This window comes from Dromiciops gliroides, chromosome 1, assembly GCF_019393635.1.
Source record: "Dromiciops gliroides isolate mDroGli1 chromosome 1, mDroGli1.pri, whole genome shotgun sequence".
Classification (NCBI taxonomy): domain Eukaryota; kingdom Metazoa; phylum Chordata; class Mammalia; order Microbiotheria; family Microbiotheriidae; genus Dromiciops; species Dromiciops gliroides.
In genome coordinates, this window is record NC_057861.1 from 130,560,725 (window position 1) to 130,571,588 (window position 10,864).

Here is a 10,864-nt window from a genome sequence, read left to right on the forward strand (position 1 = left end):
AACTTGGAAAGACTTAAGTGGACTGTGGGGACCAATTTTTAATTGGGGAGTGCTAGCTAAGCAGCTTGTCACAATATTGGGGCAAGGAAGGAGACCAGCAGCCTCCCTCAAAACAGAACAAGATTTATTTTAACAAGAACGAACTTAAAAACAAAACACAAACAGGATCAGTAGGATCAAGGGAAAGGAAATAAAATGGGGAAAGGGAAATTATAATACCTGAAAAAATACCACCTCCCAGGAATCCGCTGAAAATACGCAGCAGAATGCCTGTCACTTTCCAGCTTCCACCTCGAATGCCCAATTCTCCTCCCCCAAACCTAGAAACTCCCCACACAGCCCCAGCCAATGGGATGGCTGCTCTGACAGTCACATGACTGCCCTCACTAGGCTTCCAATCATTATAATTTTGCCAGGCCCATGTAGGTGTTGGTGAGTGGTGATGACATGAGGTGCCAGAGCCCTGGCAACCGCTACAACCAGTGGGTGGAGCACTGTGCGGTTTGCGGAGCCCCAGGCCAGTGCACGCTGAGGCATAAAAACCTCAAATAACAATTAATTCTTTGCAGGACTGATGTTGAATGAAGTGAACAGAACCAGGAGAATATTATACACAGTAACAGCAACATTGTGTGATGACCAACTGATAGACTTAGTTCTTCTCAGCAATACAATGATCCAAGACAATTCCAAAGAACTCATGATGGAAAATGTTCTCCACATCCAGAAAAAAGAACTATGGATTCTGAATGTATATTGAACCATACTGCTTCTACTTTTGTTTGTTTGTTTTTTTGAGGTTTTCCCTTTTGTTCTGATTCTTTTTTCACAACACGACTAATGCAGAAATATGTTTAATGTGGTTGTACATGTATAACCCATATCACATTGCTTTCTGTCTTGGGGAGAGGGGAGGGAGAAAAATTTGGAACTAAAAATCTTATGAAAACAAATGTTGAAATCTATCTTTACATGTAACTAGAAAATAATAAAATACTTTTTATGATTTAAAACATTATCCCCCAAATGGCTTAAAATAAAAATATTAAAAATCCTTTTTGGAGAATCTAAGTAAGATAGTATAATATCATAGGTTTATAGTTGGAAGGAATCTTCAAAATCACCTGGTCCATTGCCCTTCTTTTATGGATGAGAAGACTAAGACCAAAAGAAGTTAATTGACTTGCCCATGGTCAAATAGCCAATAAGTAGAAGAGGCAGGATTTTAATTCCAGTTTCATCATTTTTTCCCCCTGTTCTACACTGGCTCAAGTAGAAAGCAATAAGTATCTACTAAACACTGACTATGTGTCAACCACATGGAAGATGCAAAAGAGGAATAAAGTATATGGTCTCAGGCTTCAGGAATTTATAATCTCATTAGCAATTGTATTAATAATAGCTCACATTTACACAGAACTCTAATACTAACACAAATAGAAAACCAGGCAAGACCATAAATAATTAAAAGCTAACTGTTGTGGTTCAGACAAAAATTGCTATAATAAGGATTCAAGGAAGGGAAAGATCAATATGGCCTGGAGTCTTCATAGAGAAAGCAGCACTTGATCTGAGCTTGGAGGATAGAGAGGATTTTTAAAGGCCAAAAGAGGGGGAAGGGTTATTGTGAGCGCTTTAAAACTAAGGAAAGTAGATAGTGAATGCCTTACTTGGCCCAATATAGATAGGCAAGCTCCAGCCACACTTCATTCTACTCTCCAAACATCTTTTCTTTGTCAGTCCAGCTGTCATCCTCCCTAACTCCTCCTCCATTTCCTATTTTCCAGCTCTGGAACCACAATCAAATTCAAAGAAGTTCCTTTTTTTTTTTTTTTTTTTGGTGAGGCAATTGGGGTTAAGTGACTTGCCCAGGGTCACACAGCTAGTAATTATCAAGTGTTTGAGGCTGCATTTGAACTCAGGTCCTCCTGAATCCAGTGCTGGTACTCTATCCACTGTGCCACCTAGCTGCCCCCCACAATCAAATTGATACTGTCATTGCTACTGGAAAGGGTTTGTCAATCTTGTCCTGTTGGTTGCTTGTAGTAGTGGTGTACTCTAAGTGCCATTAGCTAGATTATGTGGAGCTGAAGCTGAAAGTCTAGGGAAAGAGAAGGCTTTGATATTATAGATACAAGATGACCATGGTATTGGCAGCTGAGATGAACTACAAATGCTTTTTGATTCTATTCTTACTGCCCTAGTCTTTTCTCTTTTGAAGGATAAAGCAATATGGAGTATATTGAATCTTCAGCTCTTGGGTAGGCTATGTTGGCTAAAAGATTACTTTTCTGGAAGGTAGTGGAATAAGAATAATTTTCTCTTCTTTTTCTCTCTCCTTGATGTAAGTTAAGAAGTTCATGTGACCTTGTGCTAAAGAAGAACCAATCACACCCAGAAAAGGTAGTCCACTGCCATTTTCCTTCTAGAAATAATTGCATGCTGTGAGTGAGATTTTCCTCAACCATTAGATATAAGTGATTTAACTGTGATAGAAATCAGTATAATAGACTACAAATGATGATTTACTCATGTTTAAGTGTTCTCTAGTTGCTTGAGTTAAGATATTATGTAAGTTGTTCTCAATGTAATCTAAATATTCTTTAGTGGCTTAAGCAAATGCAGTAATATGTTCTTCTGTAGCAAGTTAACAGTAAACTTGTTTCTTGACCATCACCTTTTCATTGTGGAACCAGGGTACTAAAATAGTATCTCCTAAACTGAATTAACCAATCTGCATTCGATATGATATGTATTAGACTTCTGTAAAAAGCTCTGAGAAGAACCTTAAATTGGCTGGCTACCAGGTATTTGTTTGACCCTGTTACCATCACTAAAGACCAAGTCCATGACTTGGGCATGGTGACCATGTTAAAATGTTTCATTTTTGTGCCATTTGCATTATGCTATGGGAAAACAATGGGAGGAGTTGGTCTAAAAATAATAGGATATAAATCCTTTACAGCCCTGTTGGAGTATAAAAGCAGCTGAGTGACACTACTCGAGGTCTTTGGGTCCTAGACGTGAGAACAGCTTTGTTGTGAGATAGGATCCCTCTCTCAATAAACCTATCTTTCTACATCTTGGAGAGTTTGCTGCTTCTTTTCTTCATTGGACTTAGAAATTTTTGCGATAATGCCTTACATTTTTAGGATTATTGTCAAGAAATCTATTTATAGTACTTGTCATTTTTGACAAATTTTTATCTGTGAACCTAGGAACTTCCCTTGATGGTCTGTGTGTTTGGTCTTAACTTATGTTTATACTAATTTATTATAGTTATCCTACTGTATTAAATTATATATAATAAATAATGTTATATTATATTAACTCAATTATCATATAGATTTGTATGTTTATTATTGAGCTGATTTCCCCTGTAATCTATAGCTCTTTTAATTGTCATTAAATACATTTGTCTTTCAAGCAAAACTGTATCTTTAATGAGTGGGGATCAGCTTCTAGGTGATCTGGTGGCCAATATCTATATGATCTGAAGAGTACTGTTCTTTGACAGATTTGGAGTGGCATAATTGTGATAAGAAATAGTGAAAGATACAGGTATACAATTTACTGAATTTCTTTTCCTCTTCCCTTCCTCTCTCAATAACTTTTTGGAGAAGTTGTAGAGGGGATTCTTTTTCTGGTATTGGTTCAGCTGGATGTTTTCTAAAGTTCCTTACAACAATGAGATCCTAAGATTCAAAGTACCACTTCATCAATATCATCAGGAGATCAGGCAGGACAAGTGAAAAGCCAGGGAGAACAAAAAAACTACAAAGGTTAGTTCTAATGGAGAAGTTAAGCAGACTCCAAACACAAGATGAATTGACTGGGGTGGGGTACTGAGAGGAGTAAACCAAACTGAAAAAGACAGACAAATGGAGAAAACTGGAATTGAGAAACCAAGAGCCAAAACCACAGAGAAACCAGAAGTACACAAAGCTAGGTCACAGGGAAGATGAGTTGTTGAGTGACGAGGAAAATCAGTCCACAATCTTTTTCTGTGAAAGAATACTTGGGTGTGGCTGTCATCTCCCAGAAACCATCCCTCGGGAAACTAGAATCCTGAAAGTTGTGGACATTAGCAATTTTAGTGATCATGCACCAAACCCCCCCCCCCAAACCCAAAACAAAACCCAGAGGTTAATCTGCATATCCAAATTTTTTAAATCCTATTAACAACAAATGAATCACTATTCATAAGTCAGTCTCATCCATCTTGGTATATAAGGATAGAGTGGAAACATAACCAAAAGACTGGCTCTTAAAATAATTCATGTATCTGATCAATAGAATTATAAACAGATAACATTGATCAAGTGCCTCCATAACAAACGGCCATTTTTGTTAATAGCTCACTGATTGCACTTAGAAAAAGGCAGCTTTGACCTGTTGTGTTACTTTTATTCTATACTGGAGATAATGTTGGAATTACACAAAATATCGAGCTCAGAGAAATTAATATAAATGAAGATATGTTGCTGAAGGTAAAGCATAGTCTCTGTTTAACAGATGGTGGATGCTTTGTTTATTATTTTAAGTACTTTTATTCTTTCTGACTTTGAGAATCTCTGTTGATCCTCTGTGTGTGTGTATACACATACACACATACATATACATATGTATATATGAAACACACATATGCATGTGTATGTGTATAAATATGTGTATGTTTGTATGTGTATCTATATCTATCTATCTTCAGATGGATGGATGGATTGATGGATGATAGATGATAGATAGATAGATAGACAGATAGACAGATTAAAAACAGAAGTCTATAATATGCAGGTATCTCACTGCCATTGTTACTTAGCTGTGGCACACCCTTTGCATGAAGCTGGGGTTTGCTTCTGCCCTGAATTCATTTTCCTCTCTTCATTAACCATAAGAAAGAGAAACCAGAAGAGACAGCCAGATGCTCAGATCCTGAGGAAAATCACTTTAACATTTCAGCATGATCCAAGGGAGGAAGAAAAGCCAGGAAATTTAGAATGAAGGCTCAGGCCATTCTAGACCACACCCAGTCGGTTGCACACAGACAAACTCCACGAAAGTGCTCCTGTTTGGCGACCTCCAAAAGAGCAAGATGCACTAGACAGGTTCTGCTTCGGAGTCTTAAATTTGTGTGGCTTGGGTTGACTTCAATGAGCTGACTATCCTATTTCATGTAATTTAAACGAGAGGCAATGTTATATACATCCCTTGCAACTAAATTAAACTCAATGAAGAGCTGCCCAGGAAAATCATGGCAGAATAGAACCATCAGGATGAAATAAATAAGAAATGATTGTCAAAGAACAAACAGAGTTTCTAAAAGTTACTCTTTCTTTAACTCATCTTTTTGAAGGAGCTCAGATAAGACTTGGGAAATGTAGTCAACAGCACAATGGCACTTCAAGATGTGTGCCTTTGACCCTATTTTCAGTGGTCCAGAAACAAACAAAACTCTGTTACCTCTAATACAGCTGATGATTTAGAGAGAGGTCTAATGTACAATGCTAGTAATATAGTATGTCATCTATTATCTCAGGTTGTAAGGATAGTGCCAGCATTGGGATTCTTTTTCTCCATTCAAATTCATATTTAATTTAAATCAACAAACATCAATTAAATGCCAATTATATGATAGGCACTGAATCTACCAAGTTAAAAAAATAGGAAACCAGTTCCTGTACTCAAGGAGCTTATGTTCATACACTCCAAAGACGAACAGAAACTTAGACATAATCTAATCCAGCGCTCCTATTCTACAGTTGAAAAAACAGAGGCCATAAGGGAAATGACTTGAATGTTGCAGTAAGTGGCAGAGCCAGGATTGGAACCCAGATCCTATAATTGCAAAACTGATGCTCATTTGACTGAACTTCATTACCCCTTAAGTAGAAAAGGATTCCTTTTTTAATTCAGGAATCATCCTTGTCAGAAAGGATGCCTTTCCTAGGGATGGTTTTCATTAGCCACCACTCTAACTAGACGAGCATTCTCTAAGATGCTTTATCTTTGGTCTGTTGGAGAATATTTTATTTACTCTTTTTTTAGATGGAGAAATAATGTTTCTAGTTTCCTCTTTAAAAAAAATTTATATTAATTTATTTTGGGCTATCTGGGAAAGAAAAGCATGCTATTCTTTAATTTATCTGCAGGTGAAGGTTTCATATTTTGAGAAACCAGTATGCTCTATCACCATGACAATTAACCTGAACACTTTGGGCCTTGAAAGATTTTGGCCTGAATTTTCAATGCAATTTTTAAAAAAAGTTTAATTAAGAGATAGCTAATAACTCCAAATCTAGGATTCTTTAAGGCAAAGCTGTTACTTTGGACTAATGTATCCAGATAATTGCTCGTTTCATACAGTTAATCTATCTCTAGAGTCTAACACAAATTAAGTTCTATTACACAGACATAATGATTTGATTGAATGGAAATCTGAACTTGCAGCTAAGAACAAGTGGCCTAATAGATACACACCTGAAGAACTAAAAATAAATATTTATGTTCCCTTACATTTTATATGTGAAGAATAATATTCCCCCCAATGTGCTCAGGTGAAAAGGGAATATTTCTAATTAATTGGAAAGAAAATTTAATAACAGTTACTATTAAGGGAGCCCAGACATCATGAAATATGACTACAAATATTACACAAGAGTATATATATATATATATATATATATATATATATGTGCATGTGTACATGTACGTATATAAATGTATATACACGGTAGGGACTGTGTATTTCATCAGTGTAGGGTATTCTCAGTGTGCACATTTTTTTTCAGAGATGCAGATAGGCCACTTGTCTGTAATTTAAGGTCTTTGAGAGTGACATGGGTCCACTAAGGCCTTAAGTGATTAAAACTGGTTATCTATACAATGTGACATGCTGTGAGTGTATATATCTACATATACATACATACATAAAACAAGGTACATAGCAAGTTCTTGATAAATATTGATTAAATTGAATGAAACTGAAGGATATTGTAAGTGCTCAAATAGTCAACAAATTTGAAGACATATTTTATGATATATGGCTCATTAGTCAACAATTACAACAATTGTAATTCAATTCAACAAACATTTATTAACTACATACTGTATGCTGAGGATTGTACCTGGGAAAAGATACACAATTTAAATAAAAGATATTTTAATGGAAGTATCAGAAAGGCACAAGACTCATGCATAGACAGCTATTAACACACAACACTATATGATAAATGCATTCAAGAGGTACAAAGTGACATGTGAAGTCCAAGAGGGGATGGAAAGCAGGGAAAGCAACATTCTTCCTGAGCCTTTCAAACTCCTATTTCTAAACTATAGATATTTTTTGTGTGATAGATAAATACCTGATCTGGAATCTAGCCCACCCCATCCCTAAAACAGATTGCAATTACCGCATTTGTAGGGTGGAGGAGGAGGGCTGCACTGGTACCACAGACTAGTGGAAGAAGTGCAAACAGGATCCAGGACTCCTGCTGCCAGGAACTTTTTCCTTCACTCATCTATCTCAAAAAGGCATATCATGGAGACAGTGTTCATAGTGATTCTGTCTCCCAGCCATATAGTCCTCTCTCCTAATCTCCTTTTTATTTTACAAGATTCCATATGAGCCTCCAATTCTTTGGGTGAGCTAGCCCGTCCCATCCACATAGCAAGTTCCTTCAACATTTTGGTGCCAAAACCCGGGATGACAGGTAAAAAGGTGGACTGCTCATTTCACTCTTGGATTCCTTGGGTGGGGTGTGCAGTGTGTTCTCTCCTCTGTCAGGAGCCTCAGTCCAGTCAGGTGGGCCCCCATGGTCTGAGGTTAGATTAGCCAGGCTACTTCAAGATTCTTGTTTCTCTACAAACCAGAGATGTCCTGACTTGAGAAACACTCTTTGGGTTTTTGTCGGCACCCAGTTGGACGCAAGTGTGTTCATCTCTTGGTGCAGTCTAGCACAACCCACCATGATAAGGGACAAGGAGAAAGTATTATGTCCTCCCCCTCCCCAGGGTGGATCCTTAAAAATTGGAACAAATTGTATTTAGGATTGTAACACCAAATGGTCATTATCTGCAGGAGAGAGGAGAATTAAGGTAAACAAGCCTCCTGATCAGCCCATGCCACACCCAGAGTATGTTCTAGCAAGGTATACAGGAAGAAGTAACCTTTAATATTTATCGGAAGTGCTATCTCATAGTTGTTGGTTTGTTTGTGTCTCTTATGACATAAAGAGACTAGCTCTTCTCTTCCTCAGAGAGATAGTCTCCAATGTGATTCTGTCTCCCAGACATATATTTCTCTCTCCTAATAAATCTTTAGCTTTTTTATAACTGGAATTTTTTTGATTTTTTTTTTTTGCATTGGGCAATGAGGGTTAAGTGACTTGCCCAGGGTCACACAGCTAGTGTCAAGTGTCTGAGGCCGGATTTGAACTCGGGTCCTCCTGAATCCAGGGCCAGTGCTTTATCCATTGCGCCACCTAGCTGCCCCCTAACTGGAATTTTTTTAAAAGGCATATCATGCTATAATTAATTTCAATCCGTGTTGACATTCCAGTGAATGTTGGGAAATGTGGCTACATATATAGATATATACATATATGGATATATGTATATAAATTTACAGGTAGATCATAAATATAAAGTGAATCCATACTAATAGATACAAAGTAGTCAAATCAAGGTAGTCTGTCAATAAGCACTTATTATAATAAGCACCAATATGTGATGGGCATTATGCTTAGAAGGGAGGGCATTGACATTTGGGGAGGGGAAGTCAGAGGTTTCTTGCAGAAGATGGTGCTTGAGGAAAAGAGGACCTCTATGAGGAGGCTATAAGGAAGAAGTGCATGCCCAGGTTTATGGGGGCAGCATGTGAGTACAATAGAAGCAGAGATTAATTTTATTTCAACTCTGTGAAAATCTAGACCCTGTTTTTACTTTTGCTTTCTAGAACTACAGGCACATCCCACACAAGAAGTAGCTTTATGTATGAGGAAATTGACTAAAATTTCATAGCATCTTGAGCTGAAATCAGTATTAGAGGTCATCTAGCCCAACTCCCTCATTTTCCAGATAAGGAAACTAAGATCTAAAAATGTGCTAAGGTTTATACAAGGTTGCATGGGTTGGTCATTGGAGAAGCTGAGATTTGAACTCAGGTTCTCAGACTCCAAATCCAGCTCCTTTTCCACTGCAACATCATATTTCTTTATTGTGTAGCCAAAAAGATGAAATATGTCACCTGAAATCACAATTTTCTGTCAGGGTACAGGTTTCCCTCTCAACTGAGTATTATGGTTTAGATTAATTTTTCCAGCTATACTAGTATATTGTTTTCCAAATTAAGTTTCTCTTTGAGACTAACTTTCTGTGGTAATCCCTTAATTTTATTGGTGTTATTTTAACAGAATGTAAGTGATGTCTTGTGGTGCTCCATCACAATTTAAGCCCAGTTCTAGCTATTAGTGAGGTTTATAATTTATACTATACTTTCCCCCCTCCTCAATCCTTCCCCATGACTTATTGTTAGGCTCTGTCTTCTATATTTAGGCTAGTTTCAACCATTTAATATAATTTTAAATCAAATCAAATTTGAATCATTTAAACTAATATTCATTAATATAATCTATAGCTGCAGTTACTATACTATAAAATTTCTTGCCAATGCCAGAAAAAGAAAACATCACATAGCTTTTTTGCCAAAGATGTAGTCTTTTAAAATTATAACTAATATACCTAGAGTATATGCAGTTTCAGAGCTGTTGAAGAAACCTAAAATGTTATCAAGGAACAGGTGTTGCAAAACAGGTTTTAAATACTTTTCTGAATGAACAGGTAGGGGTGTGTATATGTGGCTGTGTTATGTTTTGCCTATGTAGATTATGTACATCTACATGAGTCTATCTGGATGTGGCTCATAGGGAGGCAAGAATAGATATCTATAGTATCATTCCTCTCACGTGTTTTCAAAGGAGATAGGTTTCTGCCAGGAGGGGAAGTAAGAGGTTGGGGTCAGACACTGACCACTCTGCTCCCCTCAGAGAGAGGGGGTACCAGAGTAGAATTATATCTATCTGCTCCCTTAAATATTTTTACCCTAAAAGAAATACTCTTTGGGTTCAAATTAGACTCTTATTCACTATAGCTTAATGGGGAAAGAATGACTCAAAACCGTATTTACAAGGTTTGAGTCCCTTCCCACCATATACCACTTCCACAATGAACACAAAGTAAATAGCAAATAAATCCATTTATCCAAGTAGATGGCAAACAGAAATCAGAAAAAGTATACATATGAGAATATATACCAGATAATGTACAAAGAAGGGAAATCTCCCAGTTGGCAATGAGGTGATTCAGCTCAACCAAGAGAGAATATTCCAGATCTCACCTAATGGGAAATACTGCAAAGTCTCTGGTGTAATAAGCTGTGATTAGGGACTGGATACATGTGTTGGTTCCTCTGTATATTCACTTTGGGCATAGTTCCAAACTGTTCTCCAGAATGGCCAGACCAATTCATTACCAACCATTCATGATCATACCTATTTTTCCCTCATTCCCTCCAGCTTCTGACATTTCTGATAGATGTGAGGTAGTACCTCAAAATTGTTTAAATTTGCATTCTTCTAATTAATAATGATTTAGAGTATTTTTTTTCATTTTTCTATGGATACTTTTGATTTCTTCTTCTGAAAACTGCCTATTTATATCATCGACCATTTTTCAATTGGGGAATGTCTCTTTTTATAAATTAGATTTAGTTCTATACTCAGTATATATTTGAGATATGAGGCCTTTATTAAAAAACTTGCTGTAAACATTCTTTATATCACTTCATTATCTATAGAAGGTCTTCTGA